This window comes from Salvelinus fontinalis, unplaced genomic scaffold (genome assembly GCF_029448725.1).
Source record: "Salvelinus fontinalis isolate EN_2023a unplaced genomic scaffold, ASM2944872v1 scaffold_0007, whole genome shotgun sequence".
Lineage (NCBI taxonomy): Eukaryota > Metazoa > Chordata > Actinopteri > Salmoniformes > Salmonidae > Salvelinus > Salvelinus fontinalis.
This window is the reverse complement of record NW_026600216.1, coordinates 1,076,498-1,099,041: the sequence shown is the minus strand read 5'-3', so window position 1 is coordinate 1,099,041 and position 22,544 is coordinate 1,076,498.

The following is a 22,544-nucleotide window of genomic DNA, read 5'->3' as shown; positions in this document are numbered from 1 at the left end:
TATGTAGGAGACCTGACTATGTAGGAGTCCTGACCTGACTATATAGGAGACCTGACCTGACTATATAGGAGACCTCACTATGTAGGAGACCTGACCTGACTATATCGGAGACCTGACTATGTAGGAGAACCTGACCTGACTATATAGGAGACCTGACCTCACTATGTAGGAGACCTGACCTGACTATATAGGAGACCTCACTATGTAGGAGACCTGACCTGACTATGTAGGAGACCTGACTATGTAGGAGACCTGACTATGTAAGAGACCTGACCTGACTATGTAGGAGACCTGACTATGTAGGAGGCCTGACCTGACTATATAGGAGACCTGACCTCACTATGTAGGAGACCTGACCTGACTATATAGGAGACCTCACTATGTAGGAGACCTGACCTGACTATGTAGGAGACCTGACTATGTAGGAGACCTGACCTGACTATGTAGAACACCTGACTTTATTGGAGACCTGACCTGACTATATAGGATACCTGACCTGACTATATAGGATACCTGACTATGTAGCAGACCTGACCTGACTATGTAGGAGACCTGACTATGTAGGAGACCCGACTATGTAGGAGACCTGACCTGACTATATAGGAGACCTGACCTGACAATGTAGGAGACCTGACCTGACTATGTAGGAGACCTGACCTGACTATATAGGAGACCTGACCTGACTAAATAGGATACCTCACTATGCAGGAGACCTGACCTGACTATGTAGGAGACCTGACTATGTAGGAGTCCTGACCTGACTATATAGGAGACCTGACCTGACTATATAGGAGACCTCACTATGTAGGAGACCTGACCTGACTATATCGGAGACCTGACTATGTAGGAGAACCTGACCTGACTATATAGGAGACCTGACCTCACTATGTAGGAGACCTGACCTGACTATATAGGAGACCTCACTATGTAGGAGACCTGACCTGACTATGTAGGAGACCTGACTATGTAGGAGACCTGACTATGTAAGAGACCTGACCTGACTATGTAGGAGACCTGACTATGTAGGAGGCCTGACCTGACTATATAGGAGACCTGACCTCACTATGTAGGAGACCTGACCTGACTATATAGGAGACCTCACTATGTAGGAGACCTGACCTGACTATGTAGGAGACCTGACTATGTAGGAGACCTGACCTGACTATGTAGAACACCTGACTTTATAGGAGACCTGACCTGACTATATAGGAAACCTGACCTGACTATATAGGATACCTGACTATGTAGCAGACCTGACCTGACTATGTAGGAGACCTGACTATGTAGGAGACCCGACTATGTAGGAGACCTGACCTGACTATATAGGAGACCTGACCTGACAATGTAGGAGACCTGACCTGACTATGTAGGAGACCTGACCTGACTATATAGGAGACCTGACCTGACTATGCAGGAGACCTGACCTGATATATAGGAGACCTCACTATGTAGGCGACCTGACCTGACTATATAGGAGACCTCACTATGTAGGGGACCTGACCTGACTATGTAGGAGACCTGACTATGTAGGAGACCTGACTATGTAGGAGACCTGACTATGTAGGAGACCCGACTATGTAGGAGACCTGACCTGACTATATAGGAGACCTGACCTCACTATGTAGGAGACCTGACCTGACTATATAGGAGACCTCACTATGTAGGAGACCTGACCTGACTATGTAGGAGACCTGACTATGTAGGAGACCTGACCTGACTATATAGGAGACCTCACTATGTAGGAGACCTCACTATGTAGGGGACCTGACCTGACTATGTAGGAGACCTGACTATGTAGGAGACCTGACTATGTAGGAGACCTGACTATGTAGGAGACCCGACTATGTAGGAGACCTGACCTGACTATATAGGAGACCTGACCTCACTATGTAGGAGACCTGACCTGACTATATAGGAGACCTCACTATGTAGGAGACCTGACCTGACTATGTAGAAGACCTCACTATGTAGGAGACCTGACCTGACTATGTAGAAGACCTCACCATATAGGAGACCTGACCTCACTATGTAGGAGACCTGACCTGACTATGTAGGAGACCTGACTATGTAGGAGACCTGACCTGACTAAGTAAGAGACCTGACTATGTAGGAGACCTGACCTGACTATGTAGGAGACCTGACTATGTAGGAGACCTGACCTGACTATATAGGAGACCTGACCTGACCTGACTATATAGGAGACCTGACTACGTAGGAGGCCTGCCCTGACTATGTAGAAGACCTCACTATATAGGAGACCTGACCTCACTATGTAGGAGACCTGACCTGACTATGTAGGAGACCTGACTATGTAGGAGACCTAACCTGACTATGTAAGAGACCTGACTATGTAGGAGACCTGACCTGACTATGTAGAAGACCTGACTATGTAGGAGACCTGACCTCACTATGTAGGAGACCTGACCTGACTATGTAGGAGACCTGACTATGTAGGAGACCTGACCTGACTATGTAAGAGACCTGACTATGTAGGAGACCTGACCTGACTATGTAGGAGACCTGACTATGTAAGAGACCTGACTATGTAGGAGACCTGACTATGTAGGAGACCTGACCTGACTATGTAGGAGACCTGACTATGTAGGAGACCTGACTATGTAAGAGACCTGACTATGTAGGAGACCTGACTATGTAGGAGACCTGACCTGACTATGTAGGAGACCTGACTATGTAAGAGACCTGACTATGTAGGAGACCTGACCTGACTATGTAGAAGACCTCACTATATAGGAGACCTGACCTCACTATGTAGGAGACCTGACCTGACTATTTAGGAGACCTGACTATGTAGGAGACCTGACCTGACTATGTAAGAGACCTGACTATGTAGGAGACCTGACCTGACTATGTAGGAGACCTGACTATGTAGGAGACCTGACCTGACTATATAGGAGACCTGACCTGACCTGACTATATAGGAGACCTGACTACGTAGGAGACCTGCCCTGACTATGTAGGAGACCTGACCTGACTATATAGGAGACCTGACTATGTAGGAGACCTGACCTGACTATATAGGAGACCAGACCTGACTATTTAGGAGACCTGACCTGACTATATAGGAGACCTGACTATGTAGGAGACCCGACTATGTAGGAGACCTGACCTGACTATATAGGAGACCTGACCTCACTATATAGGCGACCTGACCTGACTATATAGGAGACCTCACTATGTAGGAGACCTGACCTGACTATGTAGGAGACCTGACTATGTAGGAGAGCCGACTATGAAGGAGACCTGACCTGACTATTTAGGAGACCTGACCTCACTATGTAGGAGACCTGACCTGACTATATAGGAGACCTCACTATGTAGGAGACCTGACCTGACTATGTAGGAGACCTGAGCTGACTATGTAGGAGACCTGACTATGTAGGAGCCCTGACAGTGTAGGAAACCTGACCTGACTATATAGGAGACCTGACCTGAATTTATAGGATACCTCACTATGCAGGAGACCTGACCTGACTGTGTAGGAGACCTGACTATGTAGGATACCTGACTATGTAGGAGTCCTGACCTGACTATATAGGACACTTGACCTGACTATATAGGAGACCTCACTATGTAGGAGACCTGACCTGTCATATAGGAGACCTGACTATATAGGAGACCTGACTATGTAGGAGACCTGACCTCACTATATAGGAGACCTCACTATGTAGGAGACCTGACCTGACTATGTAGAAGACCTCACTATGTAGGAGACCTGACCTGACTATGTAGAAGACCTCACCATATAGGAGACCTGACCTCACTATGTAGGAGACCTGACCTGACTATGTAGGAGACCTGACTATGTAGGAGACCTGACCTGACTAAGTAAGAGACCTGACTATGTAGGAGACCTGACCTGACTATGTAGGAGACCTGACTATGTAGGAGACCTGACCTGACTATATAGGAGACCTGACCTGACCTGACTATATAGGAGACCTGACTACGTAGGAGGCCTGCCCTGACTATGTAGAAGACCTCACTATATAGGAGACCTGACCTCACTATGTAGGAGACCTGACCTGACTATGTAGGAGACCTGACTATGTAGGAGACCTGACTATGTAGGAGACCTGACCTGACTATGTAGGAGACCTGACTATGTAAGAGACCTGACTATGTAGGAGACCTGACCTGACTATGTAGAAGACCTCACTATATAGGAGACCTGACCTCACTATGTAGGAGACCTGACCTGACTATGTAGGAGACCTGACTATGTAGGAGACCTGACCTGACTATGTAAGAGACCTGACTATGTAGGAGACCTGACCTGACTATGTAGGAGACCTGACTATGTAGGAGACCTGACCTGACTATATAGGAGACCTGACCTGACCTGACTATATAGGAGACCTGACTACGTAGGAGACCTGCCCTGACTATGTAGGAGACCTGACCTGACTATATAGGAGACCTGACTATGTAGGAGACCTGACCTGACTATATAGGAGACCAGACCTGACTATTTAGGAGACCTGACCTGACTATATAGGAGACCTGACTATGTAGGAGACCCGACTATGTAGGAGACCTGACCTGACTATATAGGAGACCTGACCTCACTATATAGGCGACCTGACCTGACTATATAGGAGACCTCACTATGTAGGAGACCTGACCTGACTATGTAGGAGACCTGACTATGTAGGAGAGCCGACTATGAAGGAGACCTGACCTGACTATTTAGGAGACCTGACCTCACTATGTAGGAGACCTGACCTGACTATATAGGAGACCTCACTATGTAGGAGACCTGACCTGACTATGTAGGAGACCTGAGCTGACTATGTAGGAGACCTGACTATGTAGGAGCCCTGACAGTGTAGGAAACCTGACCTGACTATATAGGAGACCTGACCTGAATTTATAGGATACCTCACTATGCAGGAGACCTGACCTGACTGTGTAGGAGACCTGACTATGTAGGATACCTGACTATGTAGGAGTCCTGACCTGACTATATAGGACACTTGACCTGACTATATAGGAGACCTCACTATGTAGGAGACCTGACCTGTCATATAGGAGACCTGACTATATAGGAGACCTGACTATGTAGGAGACCTGACCTCACTATGTAGGAGACCTGACCTCACTATGTAGGAGACCTGACCTGACTCTATAGCAGACCTGACTATGTAGGAGACCTGACTATGTAGGAGACCTGACCTGACTATATAGGAGACCTGACCTGACTATGTAGGAGACCTGACCTGACTATATAGGAGACCTCACTATGTAGGAGACCTGACCTGACTATGTAGGAGACCTGACTATGTAGGAGACCTGACGGTGTAGGAAACCTGACCTGACTATATAGGAGACCTGACCTGACTATATAGGATACCTCACTATGCAGGAGACCTGACCTGACTATGTAGGAGACCTGACTATGTATGAGTCCTGACCTGACTATATAGGAGTCCTGACCTGACTATATAGGAGACCTGACCTGACTATATAGGAGACCTGACTATGTAGGAGACCTGACTATGTAGGAGACCTGACCTGACTATGTAGGAGACCTGACTATGTAGGAGACCTGACCTGACTATATAGGAGACCTGACCTGACCTGACTATATAGGAGACCTGACTACGTAGGAGACCTGCCCTGACTATGTAGGAGACCTGACCTGACTATATAGGAGACCTGACTATGTAGGAGACCTGACCTGACTATATAGGAGACCAGACCTGACTATTTAGGAGACCTGACCTGACTATATAGGAGACCTGACTATGTAGGAGACCCGACTATGTAGGAGACCTGACCTGACTATATAGGAGACCTGACCTCACTATATAGGCGACCTGACCTGACTATATAGGAGACCTCACTATGTAGGAGACCTGACCTGACTATGTAGGAGACCTGACTATGTAGGAGAGCCGACTATGTAGGAGACCTGACCTGACTATTTAGGAGACCTGACCTCACTATGTAGGAGACCTGACCTGACTATATAGGAGACCTCACTATGTAGGAGACCTGACCTGACTATGTAGGAGACCTGAGCTGACTATGTAGGAGACCTGACTATGTAGGAGCCCTGACAGTGTAGGAAACCTGACCTGACTATATAGGAGACCTGACCTGAATTTATAGGATACCTCACTATGCAGGAGACCTGACCTGACTGTGTAGGAGACCTGACTATGTAGGATACCTGACTATGTAGGAGTCCTGACCTGACTATATAGGACACTTGACCTGACTATATAGGAGACCTCACTATGTAGGAGACCTGACCTGACTATATAGGAGACCTGACTATATAGGAGACCTGACTATGTAGGAGACCTGACCTCACTATGTAGGAGACCTGACCTCACTATGTAGGAGACCTGACCTGACTCTATAGCAGACCTGACTATGTAGGAGACCTGACTATGTAGGAGACCTGACCTGACTATATAGGAGACCTGACCTGACTATGTAGGAGACCTGACCTGACTATATAGGAGACCTCACGATGTAGGAGACCTGACCTGACTATGTAGGAGACCTGACTATGTAGGAGACCTGACGGTGTAGGAAACCTGACCTGACTATATAGGAGACCTGACCTGACTATATAGGATACCTCACTATGCAGGAGACCTGACCTGACTATGTAGGAGACCTGACTATGTATGAGTCCTGACCTGACTATATAGGAGACCTGACCTGACTATATAGGAGATCTGACTATGTAGGAGACCTGACTATGTAGGAGACCTGACCTGACTATATAGGAGACCTGACCTCACTTTGTAGGAGACCTGACTATGTAGGAGACCTGACGGTGTAGGAAACCTGACCTGTCTATATAGGAGACCTGACCTGACTAAATAGGATACCTCACTATGCAGGAGACCTGACTATGTAGGAGTCCTGACCTGACTATATAGAAGACCTGACCTGACTATATAGGAGACCTCACTTTGTAGGAGACCTGACCTGACTATGTAGGAGACCTGACTATGTAAGAGACCTGACCTGACTATGTAGGAGACCTGACTATGTAGGATACCTGACCTGACTATATAGGAGACCTGACCTCACTATGTAGGAGACCTGACCTGACTTTATAGGAGACCTCACTATGTAGGAGACCTGACCTGACTGTGTAGGAGACCTGACTATGTAGGATACCTGACTATGTAGGAGTCCTGACCTGACTATATAGGACACTTGACCTGACTATATAGGAGACCTCACTATGTAGGAGACCTGACCTGACTATATAGGAGACCTGACTATATAGGAGACCTGACTATGTAGGAGACCTGACCTCACTATGTAGGAGACCTGACCTCACTATGTAGGAGACCTGACCTGACTCTATAGCAGACCTGACTATGTAGGAGACCTGACTATGTAGGAGACCTGACCTGACTATATAGGAGACCTGACCTGACTATGTAGGAGACCTGACCTGACTATATAGGAGACCTCACTATGTAGGAGACCTGACCTGACTATGTAGGAGACCTGACTATGTAGGAGACCTGACGGTGTAGGAAACCTGACCTGACTATATAGGAGACCTGACCTGACTATATAGGATACCTCACTATGCAGGAGACCTGACCTGACTATGTAGGAGACCTGACTATGTATGAGTCCTGACCTGACTATATAGGAGACCTGACCTGACTATATAGGAGACCTGACTATGTAGGAGACCTGACTATGTAGGAGACCTGACCTGACTATATAGGAGACCTGACCTCACTTTGTAGGAGACCTGACTATGTAGGAGACCTGACGGTGTAGGAAACCTGACCTGTCTATATAGGAGACCTGACCTGACTAAATAGGATACCTCACTATGCAGGAGACCTGACTATGTAGGAGTCCTGACCTGACTATATAGGAGACCTGACCTGACTATATAGGAGACCTCACTTTGTAGGAGACCTGACCTGACTATGTAGGAGACCTGACTATGTAAGAGACCTGACCTGACTATGTAGGAGACCTGACTATGTAGGAGACCTGACCTGACTATATAGGAGACCTGACCTCACTATGTAGGAGACCTGACCTGACTTTAGAGGAGACCTCACTATGTAGGAGACCTGACCTGACTATGTAGGAGACCTGACTATGTAGGAGACCTGACCTGACTATATAGGAGACCTGACCTGACTATGTAGGAGACCTGACTATGTAGGAGACCCGACTATGTAGGAGACCTGACCTGACTATATAGGAGACCTGACCTGACTATGTAGGAGACCTGACCTGACTATGTAGGAGACCTGACCTGACTATATAGGAGACCTGACCTGACTATGTAGGAGACCTGACCTGACTATATAGGAGACCTCACTATGTAGGGGACCTGACCTGACTATGTAGGAGACCTGACTATGTAGGAGACCTGACTATGTAGGAGACCTGACTATGTAGGAGACCCGACTATGTAGGAGACCTGACCTGACTATATAGGAGACCTGACCTCACTATGTAGGAGACCTGACCTGACTATATAGGAGACCTCACTATGTAGGAGACCTGACCTGACTATGTAGGAGACCTGACTATGTAGGAGACCTGACCTGACTATGTAGGAGACCTGACTATGTAGGAGACCTGACCTGACTATATAGGAGACCTGACCTGACTATGTAGGAGACCTGACCTGACTATATAGGAGACCTCACTATGTAGGAGACCTGACTATGTAGGAGACCTGACGGTGTAGGAAACCTGACCTGACTATATAGGAGACCTGACCTGACTATATAGGAGACCTGACCTGACTATATAGGAGACCTGACCTGACTAAATAGGATACCTCACTATGCAGGAGACCTGACCTGACTATGTAGGAGACCTGACTATGTAGGAGACCTGACCTGACTATGTAGAAGACCTGACTATGTAGGAGACCTGACCTCACTATGTAGGAGACCTGACCTGACTATGTAGGAGACCTGACTATGTAGGAGACCTGACCTGACTATGTAAGAGACCTGACTATGTAGGAGACCTGACCTGACTATGTAGGAGACCTGACTATGTAAGAGACCTGACTATGTAGGAGACCTGACTATGTAGGAGACCTGACCTGACTATGTAGGAGACCTGACTATGTAGGAGACCTGACTATGTAAGAGACCTGACTATGTAGGAGACCTGACTATGTAAGAGACCTGACTATGTAGGAGACCTGACTATGTAGGAGACCTGACCTGACTATGTAGGAGACCTGACTATGTAAGAGACCTGACTATGTAGGAGACCTGACCTGACTATGTAGAAGACATCACTATATAGGAGACCTGACCTCACTATGTAGGAGACCTGACCTGACTATGTAGGAGACCTGACTATGTAGGAGACCTGACCTGACTATGTAGGAGACCTGACTATGTAGGAGACCTGACCTGACTATATAGGAGACCTGACCTGACCTGACTATATAGGAGACCTGACTACGTAGGAGACCTGCCCTGACTATGTAGGAGACCTGACCTGACTATATAGGAGACCTGACTATGTAGGAGACCTGACCTGACTATATAGGAGACCAGACCTGACTATTTAGGAGACCTGACCTGACTATATAGGAGACCTGACTATGTAGGAGACCCGACTATGTAGGAGACCTGACCTGACTATATAGGAGACCTGACCTCACTATATAGGCGACCTGACCTGACTATATAGGAGACCTCACTATGTAGGAGACCTGACCTGACTATGTAGGAGACCTGACTATGTAGGAGAGCCGACTATGAAGGAGACCTGACCTGACTATTTAGGAGACCTGACCTCACTATGTAGGAGACCTGACCTGACTATATAGGAGACCTCACTATGTAGGAGACCTGACCTGACTATGTAGGAGACCTGAGCTGACTATGTAGGAGACCTGACTATGTAGGAGCCCTGACAGTGTAGGAAACCTGACCTGACTATATAGGAGACCTGACCTGAATTTATAGGATACCTCACTATGCAGGAGACCTGACCTGACTGTGTAGGAGACCTGACTATGTAGGATACCTGACTATGTAGGAGTCCTGACCTGACTATATAGGACACTTGACCTGACTATATAGGAGACCTCACTATGTAGGAGACCTGACCTGTCATATAGGAGACCTGACTATATAGGAGACCTGACTATGTAGGAGACCTGACCTCACTATGTAGGAGACCTGACCTCACTATGTAGGAGACCTGACCTGACTCTATAGCAGACCTGACTATGTAGGAGACCTGACTATGTAGGAGACCTGACCTGACTATATAGGAGACCTGACCTGACTATGTAGGAGACCTGACCTGACTATATAGGAGACCTCACTATGTAGGAGACCTGACCTGACTATGTAGGAGACCTGACTATGTAGGAGACCTGACGGTGTAGGAAACCTGACCTGACTATATAGGAGACCTGACCTGACTACATAGGATACCTCACTATGCAGGAGACCTGACCTGACTATGTAGGAGACCTGACTATGTATGAGTCCTGACCTGACTATATAGGAGACCTGACCTGACTATATAGGAGACCTGACTATGTAGGAGACCTGACTATGTAGGAGACCTGACCTGACTATGTAGGAGACCTGACTATGTAGGAGACCTGACCTGACAATATAGGAGACCTGACCTGACCTGACTATATAGGAGACCTGACTACGTAGGAGACCTGCCCTGACTATGTAGGAGACCTGACCTGACTATATAGGAGACCTGACTATGTAGGAGACCTGACCTGACTATATAGGAGACCAGACCTGACTATTTAGGAGACCTGACCTGACTATATAGGAGACCTGACTATGTAGGAGACCCGACTATGTAGGAGACCTGACCTGACTATATAGGAGACCTGACCTCACTATATAGGCGACCTGACCTGACTATATAGGAGACCTCACTATGTAGGAGACCTGACCTGACTATGTAGGAGACCTGACTATGTAGGAGAGCCGACTATGTAGGAGACCTGACCTGACTATTTAGGAGACCTGACCTCACTATGTAGGAGACCTGACCTGACTATATAGGAGACCTCACTATGTAGGAGACCTGACCTGACTATGTAGGAGACCTGAGCTGACTATGTAGGAGACCTGACTATGTAGGAGCCCTGACAGTGTAGGAAACCTGACCTGACTATATAGGAGACCTGACCTGAATTTATAGGATACCTCACTATGCAGGAGACCTGACCTGACTGTGTAGGAGACCTGACTATGTAGGATACCTGACTATGTAGGAGTCCTGACCTGACTATATAGGACACTTGACCTGACTATATAGGAGACCTCACTATGTAGGAGACCTGACCTGACTATATAGGAGACCTGACTATATAGGAGACCTGACTATGTAGGAGACCTGACCTCACTATGTAGGAGACCTGACCTCACTATGTAGGAGACCTGACCTGACTCTATAGCAGACCTGACTATGTAGGAGACCTGACTATGTAGGAGACCTGACCTGACTATATAGGAGACCTGACCTGACTATGTAGGAGACCTGACCTGACTATATAGGAGACCTCACGATGTAGGAGACCTGACCTGACTATGTAGGAGACCTGACTATGTAGGAGACCTGACGGTGTAGGAAACCTGACCTGACTATATAGGAGACCTGACCTGACTATATAGGATACCTCACTATGCAGGAGACCTGACCTGACTATGTAGGAGACCTGACTATGTATGAGTCCTGACCTGACTATATAGGAGACCTGACCTGACTATATAGGAGACCTGACTATGTAGGAGACCTGACTATGTAGGAGACCTGACCTGACTATATAGGAGACCTGACCTCACTTTGTAGGAGACCTGACTATGTAGGAGACCTGACGGTGTAGGAAACCTGACCTGTCTATATAGGAGACCTGACCTGACTAAATAGGATACCTCACTATGCAGGAGACCTGACTATGTAGGAGTCCTGACCTGACTATATAGGAGACCTGACCTGACTATATAGGAGACCTCACTTTGTAGGAGACCTGACCTGACTATGTAGGAGACCTGACTATGTAAGAGACCTGACCTGACTATGTAGGAGACCTGACTATGTAGGATACCTGACCTGACTATATAGGAGACCTGACCTCACTATGTAGGAGACCTGACCTGACTTTATAGGAGACCTCACTATGTAGGAGACCTGACCTGACTGTGTAGGAGACCTGACTATGTAGGATACCTGACTATGTAGGAGTCCTGACCTGACTATATAGGACACTTGACCTGACTATATATGAGACCTCACTATGTAGGAGACCTGACCTGACTATATAGGAGACCTGACTATATAGGAGACCTGACTATGTAGGAGACCTGACCTCACTATGTAGGAGACCTGACCTCACTATGTAGGAGACCTGACCTGACTCTATAGCAGACCTGACTATGTAGGAGACCTGACTATGTAGGAGACCTGACCTGACTATATAGGAGACCTGACCTGACTATGTAGGAGACCTGACCTGACTATATAGGAGACCTCACTATGTAGGAGACCTGACCTGACTATGTAGGAGACCTGACTATGTAGGAGACCTGACGGTGTAGGAAACCTGACCTGACTATATAGGAGACCTGACCTGACTATATAGGATACCTCACTATGCAGGAGACCTGACCTGACTATGTAGGAGACCTGACTATGTATGAGTCCTGACCTGACTATATAGGAGACCTGACCTGACTATATAGGAGACCTGACTATGTAGGAGACCTGACTATGTAGGAGACCTGACCTGACTATATAGGAGACCTGACCTCACTTTGTAGGAGACCTGACTATGTAGGAGACCTGACGGTGTAGGAAACCTGACCTGTCTATATAGGAGACCTGACCTGACTAAATAGGATACCTCACTATGCAGGAGACCTGACTATGTAGGAGTCCTGACCTGACTATATAGGAGACCTGACCTGACTATATAGGAGACCTCACTTTGTAGGAGACCTGACCTGACTATGTAGGAGACCTGACTATGTAAGAGACCTGACCTGACTATGTAGGAGACCTGACTATGTAGGAGACCTGACCTGACTATATAGGAGACCTGACCTCACTATGTAGGAGACCTGACCTGACTTTATAGGAGACCTCACTATGTAGGAGACCTGACCTGACTATGTAGGAGACCTGACTATGTAGGAGACCTGACCTGACTATATAGGAGACCTGACCTGACTATGTAGGAGACCTGACTATGTAGGAGACCCGACTATGTAGGAGACCTGACCTGACTATATAGGAGACCTGACCTGACTATGTAGGAGACCTGACCTGACTATGTAGGAGACCTGACCTGACTATATAGGAGACCTGACCTGACTATGTAGGAGACCTGACCTGACTATATAGGAGACCTCACTATGTAGGGGACCTGACCTGACTATGTAGGAGACCTGACTATGTAGGAGACCTGACTATGTAGGAGACCTGACTATGTAGGAGACCCGACTATGTAGGAGACCTGACCTGACTATATAGGAGACCTGACCTCACTATGTAGGAGACCTGACCTGACTATATAGGAGACCTCACTATGTAGGAGACCTGACCTGACTATGTAGGAGACCTGACTATGTAGGAGACCTGACCTGACTATGTAGGAGACCTGACTATGTAGGAGACCTGACCTGACTATATAGGAGACCTGACCTGACTATGTAGGAGACCTGACCTGACTATATAGGAGACCTCACTATGTAGGAGACCTGACTATGTAGGAGACCTGACGGTGTAGGAAACCTGACCTGACTAAATAGGAGACCTGACCTGACTAAATAGGAGACCTGACCTGACTAAATAGGAGACCTGACCTGACTAAATAGGATACCTCACTATGCAGGAGACCTGACCTGACTATGTAGGAGACCTGACTATGTAGGAGTCCTGACCTGACTATATAGGAGACCTGACCTGACTATATAGGAGACCTCACTATGTAGGAGACCTGACCTGACTATATCGGAGACCTGACTATGTAGGAGACCTGACCTGACTATATAGGAGACCTGACCTCACTATGTAGGAGACCTGACCTGACTATATAGGAGACCTCACTTTGTAGGAGACCTGACCTGACTATGTAGGAGACCTGACTATGTAAGAGACCTGACCTGACTATGTAGGAGACCTGACTATGTAGGAGACCTGACCTGACTATATAGGAGACCTGACCTCACTATGTAGGAGACCTGACCTGACTATATAGGAGACCTCACTATGTAGGAGACCTGACCTGACTATGTAGGAGACCTGACTATGTAGGAGACCTGACCTGACTATGTAGAACACCTGACTTTATAGGAGACCTGACCTGACTATATAGGATACCTGACTATGTAGCAGACCTGACCTGACTATGTAGGAGACCTGACTATGTAGGAGACCCGACTATGTAGGAGACCTGACCTGACTATATAGGAGACCTGACCTGACTATATAGGAGACCTGACCTCACTATGTAGGAGACCTGACCTGACTATATAGGAGACCTCACTATGTAGGAGACCTGACCTGACTATGTAGGAGACCTGACTATGTAAGAGACCTGACCTGACTATGTAGGAGACCTGACTATGTAGGAGACCTGACCTGACTATATAGGAGATCTGACCTCACTATGTAGGAGACCTGACCTGACTATATAGGAGACCTCACTATGTAGGAGACCTGACCTGACTATGTAGGAGACCTGACTATGTAGAAGACCTGACCTGACTATGTAGAACACCTGAACGGACTATATAGGATACCTGACTATGTAGCAGACCTGACCTGACTATGTAGGAGACCTGACTATGTAGGAGACCCGACTATGTAGGAGACCTGACCTGACTATATAGGAGACCTGACCTGACTATGTAGGAGACCTGACCTGACTATGTAGGAGACCTGACCTGACTATATAGGAGACCTGACCTGACTATGTAGGAGACCTGACCTGACTATATAGGAGACCTCACTATGTAGGCGACCTGACCTGACTATATAGGAGACCTCACTATGTAGGGGACCTGACCTGACTATGTAGGAGACCTGACTATGTAGGAGACCTGACTATGTAGGAGACCCGACTATGTAGGAGACCTGACCTGACTATATAGGAGACCTGACCTCACTATGTAGGAGACCTGACCTGACTATATAGAAGACCTCACTATGTAGGAGACCTGACCTGACTATGTAGGAGACCTGACTATGTAGGAGACCTGACCTGACTATATAGGAGACCTCACTATGTAGGAGACCTCACTATGTAGGGGACCTGACCTGACTATGTAGGAGACCTGACTATGTAGGAGACCTGACTATGTAGGAGACCTGACTATGTAGGAGACCCGACTATGTAGGAGACCTGACCTGACTATATAGGAGACCTGACCTCACTATGTAGGAGACCTGACCTGACTATATAGGAGACCTCACTATGTAGGAGACCTGACCTGACTATGTAGGAGACCTCACTATGTAGGAGACCTGACTAAGTAGGAGACCTGACCTCACTATGTAGGAGACCTGACCTGACTATGTAGGAGACCTGACTATGTAGGAGACCTGACCTGACTATGTAGGAGACCTGACTATGTAGGAGACCTGACCTGACTATGTAGGAGACCTGACTATGTAGGAGACCTGACCTGACTATATAGGAGACCTGACCTGACCTGACTATATAGGAGACCTGACTACGTAGGAGACCTGCCCTGACTATGTAGGAGACCTGCCCTGACTATATAGGAGACCTGACTATGTAGGAGACCTGACCTGACTATATAGGAGACCAGACCTGACTATTTAGGAGACCTGACCTGACTATATAGGAGACCTGACTATGTAGGAGACCTGACCTGACTATATAGGAGACCTGACCTCACTATATAGGCGACCTGACCTGACTATATAGGAGACCTCACTATGTAGGAGACCTGACCTGACTATGTAGGAGACCTGACTATGTAGGAGACCTGACCTGACTATATAGGAGACCTGACCTGACCTGACTATATAGGAGACCTGACTACGTAGGAGACCTGCCCTGACTATGTAGGAGACCTGACCTGACTATATAGGAGACCTGACTATGTAGGAGACCTGACCTGACTATATAGGAGACCAGACCTGACTATTTAGGAGACCTGACCTGACTATATAGGAGACCTGACTATGTAGGAGACCCGACTATGTAGGAGACCTGACCTGACTATATAGGAGACCTGACCTCACTATATAGGCGACCTGACCTGACTATATAGGAGACCTCACTATGTAGGAGACCTGACCTGACTATGTAGGAGACCTGACTCTGTAGGAGAGCCGACTATGTAGGAGACCTGACCTGACTATTTAGGAGACCTGACCTCACTATGTAGGAGACCTGACCTGACTATATAGGAGACCTCACTATGTAGGAGACCTGACCTGACTATGTAGGAGACCTGAGCTGACTATGTAGGAGACCTGACTATGTAGGAGCCCTGACGGTGTAGGAAACCTGACCTGACTATATAGGAGACCTGACCTGAATTTATAGGATACCTCACTATGCAGTAGACCTGACCTGACTGTGTAGGAGACCTGACTATGTAGGATACCTGACTATGTAGGAGTCCTGACCTGACTATATAGGACACTTGACCTGACTATATAGGAGACCTCACTATGTAGGAGACCTGACCTGACTATATAGGAGACCTGACTATATAGGAGACCTGACTATGTAGGAGACCTGACCTCACTATGTAGGAGACCTGACCTGACTACATAGGAGACCTGACCTCACTATGTAGGAGACCTGACCTCACTATGTAGGAGACCTGACCTGACTATATAGCAGACCTGACCTCACTATGTAGGAGACCTGACCTGACTATATAGGAGACCTCGCTATGTAGGAGACCTGACCTGACTATATAGGAGACCTCACTATGTAGGAGACCTGACCTGACTATGTATCAGACCTGACCTGACTATGTAGGAGACCAGACCTGACTATTTAGGAGAACTGACTATGTAGGAGACCTGACCTGACTATGTAGGAGACCTGACCTGACTATGTAGGAGACCTGACTATGTAGTAGACCTGACCTGACTATGTAGGAGACCTGACTATGTAGGAGACCTGACCTGACTATGTAGGAGACCTCACTATGTAGGAGACCTGACCTGACTATGTAGGAGACCTGACCTGACTATGTAGGAGACCTGACCTGACTTTGTAGGAGAACTGACTATGTAGGAGACCTGACCTGACTATGTAGGAGACCTGACTATGTAGGAGACCTGACCTCACTATGTAGGAGACCTGACCTGACTATGTAGGAGACCTGACTATGTAGTAGACCTGACCTGACTATGTAGGAGACCTGACTATGTAGGAGACCTGACCTGACTATGTAGGAGACCTGACTATGTAGGAGACCTGACCTGACTATATAGGAGACCTGACCTGACAATATAGGAGACCTGTTTACGTAGGAGACCTGCCCTGACTATGTAGGAGACCTGACCTGACTATATAGGAGACCTGACTATGTAGGAGACCTGACCTGACTATATAGGAGACCTGACCTGACTATGTAGGAGACCTGACCTGACTATATAGGAGACCTGACTATGTAGGAGACCCGACTATGTAGGAGACCTGACCTGACTATATAGGAGACCTGACCTCACTATGTAGGAGACCTGACCTGACTATATAGGAGACCTCACTATGTAGGAGACCTGACCTCACTATGTAGGAGACCTGACCTGACTATGTAGGAGACCTGACTATGTAGGAGACCCGACTATGTAGGAGACCTGACCTGACTATATAGGAGACCTGACCTCACTATGTAGGAGACATGACCTGACTATATAGAAGACCTCACTATGTAGGAGACCTGCCCTGACTATGTAGGAGACCTGACTATGTAGGAGACCTGACTATGTAGGAGACCTGACTATGTAGGAGACCTGACCTGACTATGTAGGAGACCTGACTATGTAGGAGACCTGACTATGTAGGAGACCTGACCTGACTATATAGGAGACCTGACCTGACTATGTAGCAGACCTGACTTGACTATATAGGAGACCTTACTATGTAGGAGACCTGACCTGACTATGTAGGAGACCTGACTATGTAGAAGACCTGACGGTGTAGGAAACCTGACCTGACTATATAGGAGACTTGACCTGACTATATAGGATACCTCACTATGCAGGAGACCTGACCTGACTATGTAGGAGACCTGACTATGTATGAGTCCTGACCTGACTATATAGGAGACCTGACCTGACTATATAGGAGACCTGACTATGTAGGAGACCTGACTATGTAGGAGACCTGACCTGACTATATAGGAGACCTGACCTCACTATGTAGGAGACCTGACTATGTAGGAGACCTGACGGTGTAGGAAACCTGACCTGTCTATATAGGAGACCTGACCTGACTAAATAGGATACCTCACTATGCAGGAGACCTGACTATGTAGGAGTCCTGACCTGACTATATAGGAGACCTGACCTGACTATATAGGAGACCTCACTTTGTATGAGACCTGACCTGACTATGTAGGAGACCTGACTATGTAAGAGACCTGACCTGACTATGTAGGAGACCTGACTATGTAGGAGACCTGACCTGACTACATAGGAGACCTGACCTCACTATGTAGGAGACCTGACCTGACTATATAGGAGACCTCACTATGTAGGAGACCTGACCTGACTATGTAGGAGACCTGACCTGACTATGTAGGAGACCTGACCTGACTATGTAGGAGACCTGACCTGACTATATAGGAGACCTGACCTGACTATGTAGGATACCTGACTATGTAGGAGACCCTACTATGTAGGAGACCTGACCTGACTATATAGGAGACCTGACCTGACTATGTAGGAGACCTGACCTGACTATGTAGGAGACCTCACTATGTAGGGGACCTGACCTGACTATGTAGGAGACCTGACTATGTAGGAGACCTGACTATGTAGGAAACCCGACTATGTAGGAGACCTGACCTGACTATATAGGAGACCTGACCTCACTATGTAGGAGACCTGACCTGACTATATAGGAGACCTGACTATGTAGGAGACCTGACCTGACTATATAGGAGCCCTGACCTGACTATGTAGGAGACCTGACCTGACTATATAGGAGACCTCACTATGTAGGAGACCTGACTATGTAGGAGACCTGACTATGTAGGAAACCCGACTATGTAGGAGACCTGACCTGACTATATAGGAGACCTGACCTGACTATGTAGGAGACCTGACCTGACTATATAGGAGACCTCACCATGTAGGAGACCTGACCTGACTATGTAGGAGACCTGACTAAGTAAGAGACCTGACCTGACTATGTAGGAGACCTGACTATGTAGGAGACCTGACCTGACTATATAGGAGACCTGACCTCACTATGTAGGACACCTGACCTGACTATATAGGAGACCTCACTATGTAGGAGACCTGACCTCACTATGTAGGAGACCTGACCTGACTATGTAGGAGACCTGACTATGTAGGAGACCTGACCTGAATATGTAGAACACCTGACTTTATAGGAGACCTGACTATATAGGAGACCTGACCTGACTATATAGGAAACCTGACCTGACTATATAGGATACCTGACTATGTAGCAGACCTGACCTGACTATGTAGGAGACCTGACTATGTAGGAGACCCGACTATGTAGGAGACATGACCTGACTATATAAGGAGACCTGACCTGACTATGTAGGAGACCTGACCTGACTATGTAGGAGACCTGACCTGACTATATAGGAGACCTGACCTGACTATGTAGGAGACCTGACCTGACTATATAGGAGACCTCACTATGTAGGCGACCTGACCTGACTATGTAGGAGACCTCACTATGTAGGGGACCTGACCTGACTATGTAGGATACCTGACTATGTAGGAGACCTGACTATGTAGGAGACCTGACCTGACTATGTAGGAGACCTGACCTCACTATGTAGGAGACCTCACTATGTAGGAGACCTAACTATGTAGGACACCTGACGGTGTAGGAAACCTGACCTGACTATATAGGAGACCTGACCTGACTAAATAGGATACCTCACTATGCAGGAGACCTGACCTGACTATGTAGGAGACCTGACTATGTAGGAGTCCTGACCTGACTATATAGGAGACCTGACCTGACTATATAGGAGACCTCACTATGTAGGAGACCTGACCTGACTATATCGGAGACCTGACTATGTAGGAGACCTGACCTAACTATGTAGGAGACCTGACCTGACTATGTAGGAGACCAGACTATGTAGGAGACCTGACCTGACTATGTAGGAGACCTGACTATGTAGGAGACCTGACCTGACTATGTAGGAGACCTGACTATGTAGGAGACCTGACTATGTAGGAGACCTGACCTGACTATGTAGGAGACCTGACTATGTAGGAGACCTGACTATGTAGGAGACCTGACCTGACTATATAGGAGACCTGACCTGACTATGTAGGAGACCTGACCTGACTATATAGGAGACCTCACTATGTAGGAGACCTGACCTGACTATGTAGGAGACCTGACTATGTAGGAGACCTGACGGTGTAGGAAACCTGACCTGACTATATAGGAGACCTGACCTGACTATATAGGATACCTCACTATGCAGGAGACCTGACCTGACTATGTAGGAGACCTGACTATGTATGAGTCCTGACCTGACTATATAGGAGACCTGACCTGACTATATAGGAGACCTGACTATGTAGGAGACCTGACTATGTAGGAGACCTGACCTGACTATATAGGAGACCTGACCTCACTATGTAGGAGACCTGACTATGTAGGAGACCTGACGGTGTAGGAAACCTGACCTGTCTATATAGGAGACCTGGCCTGACTAATTAGGATACCTCACTATGCAGGAGACCTGACTATGTGTGAGTCTTGACCTGACTATATAGGAGACCTGACCTGACTATATAAGAGACCTCACTTTGTAGGAGACCTGACCTGACTATGTAGGAGACCTGACTATGTAAGAGACCTGACCTGACTATGTAGGAGACCTGACTATGTAGGAGACCTGACCTGACTATATAGGAGACCTGACCTCACTATGTAGGAGACCTGACCTGACTTTATAGGAGACCTCACTATGTAGGAGACCTGACCTGACTATGTAGGAGACCTGACTATGTAGGAGACCTGACCTGACTATATAGGAGACCTGACCTGACTATGTAGGAGACCTGACTATGTAGGAGACCCGACTATGTAGGAGACCTGACCTGACTATATAGGAGACCTGACCTGACTATGTAGGAGACCTGACCTGACTATGTAGGAGACCTGACCTGACTATATAGGAGACCTGACCTGACTATGTAGGAGACCTGACCTGACTATATAGGAGACCTCACTATGTAGGGGACCTGACCTGATTATGTAGGAGACCTGACTATGTAGGAGACCTGACTATGTAGGAGACCTGACTGTGTAGGAGACCCGACTATGTAGGAGACCTGACCTGACTATATAGGAGACCTGACCTCACTATGTAGGAGACCTGACCTGACTATATAGGAGACCTCACTATGTAGGAGACCTGACCTGACTATGTAGGAGACCTGACTATGTAGGAGACCTGACCTGACTATGTAGGAGACCTGACTATGTAGGAGACCTCACTATGTAGGAGACCTGACCTGACTATGTAGGAGACCTGACTATGTAGGAGACCTGACCTGACTATGTAGGAGACCTGACTATGTAGGAGACCTGACCTGACTATATAGGAGACCTGACCTGACTATGTAGGAGACCTGACCTGACTATATAGGAGACCTCACTATGTAGGAGACCTGACTATGTAGGAGACCTGACGGTGTAGGAAACCTGACCTGACTATATAGGAGACCTGACCTGACTATATAGGAGACCTCACTATGTAGGGGACCTGACCTGATTATGTAGGAGACCTGACTATGTAGGTGACCTGACTATGTAGGAGACCTGACTATGTAGGAGACCCGACTATGTAGGAGACCTGACCTGACTATATAGGAGACCTGACCTCACTATGTAGGAGACCTGACCTGACTATATAGGAGACCTCACTATGTAGGAGACCTGACCTGACTATGTAGGAGACCTGACTATGTAGGAGACCTGACCTGACTATGTAGGAGACCTGACTATGTAGGAGACCTGACCTGACTATATAGGAGACCTGACCTGACTATGTAGGAGACCTGACCTGACTATATAGGAGACCTCACTATGTAGGAGACCTGACTATGTAGGAGACCTGACGGTGTAGGAAACCTGACCTGACTATATAGGAGACCTGACCTGACTATATAGGAGACCTGACCTGACTATATAGGAGACCTGACCTGACAAAACAGGATACCTCACTATGCAGGAGACCTGACCTGACTATGTAGGAGACCTGACTATGTAGTAGTCCTGACCTGACTATATAGGAGACCTGACCTGACTATATAGGAGACCTCACTATGTAGGAGAC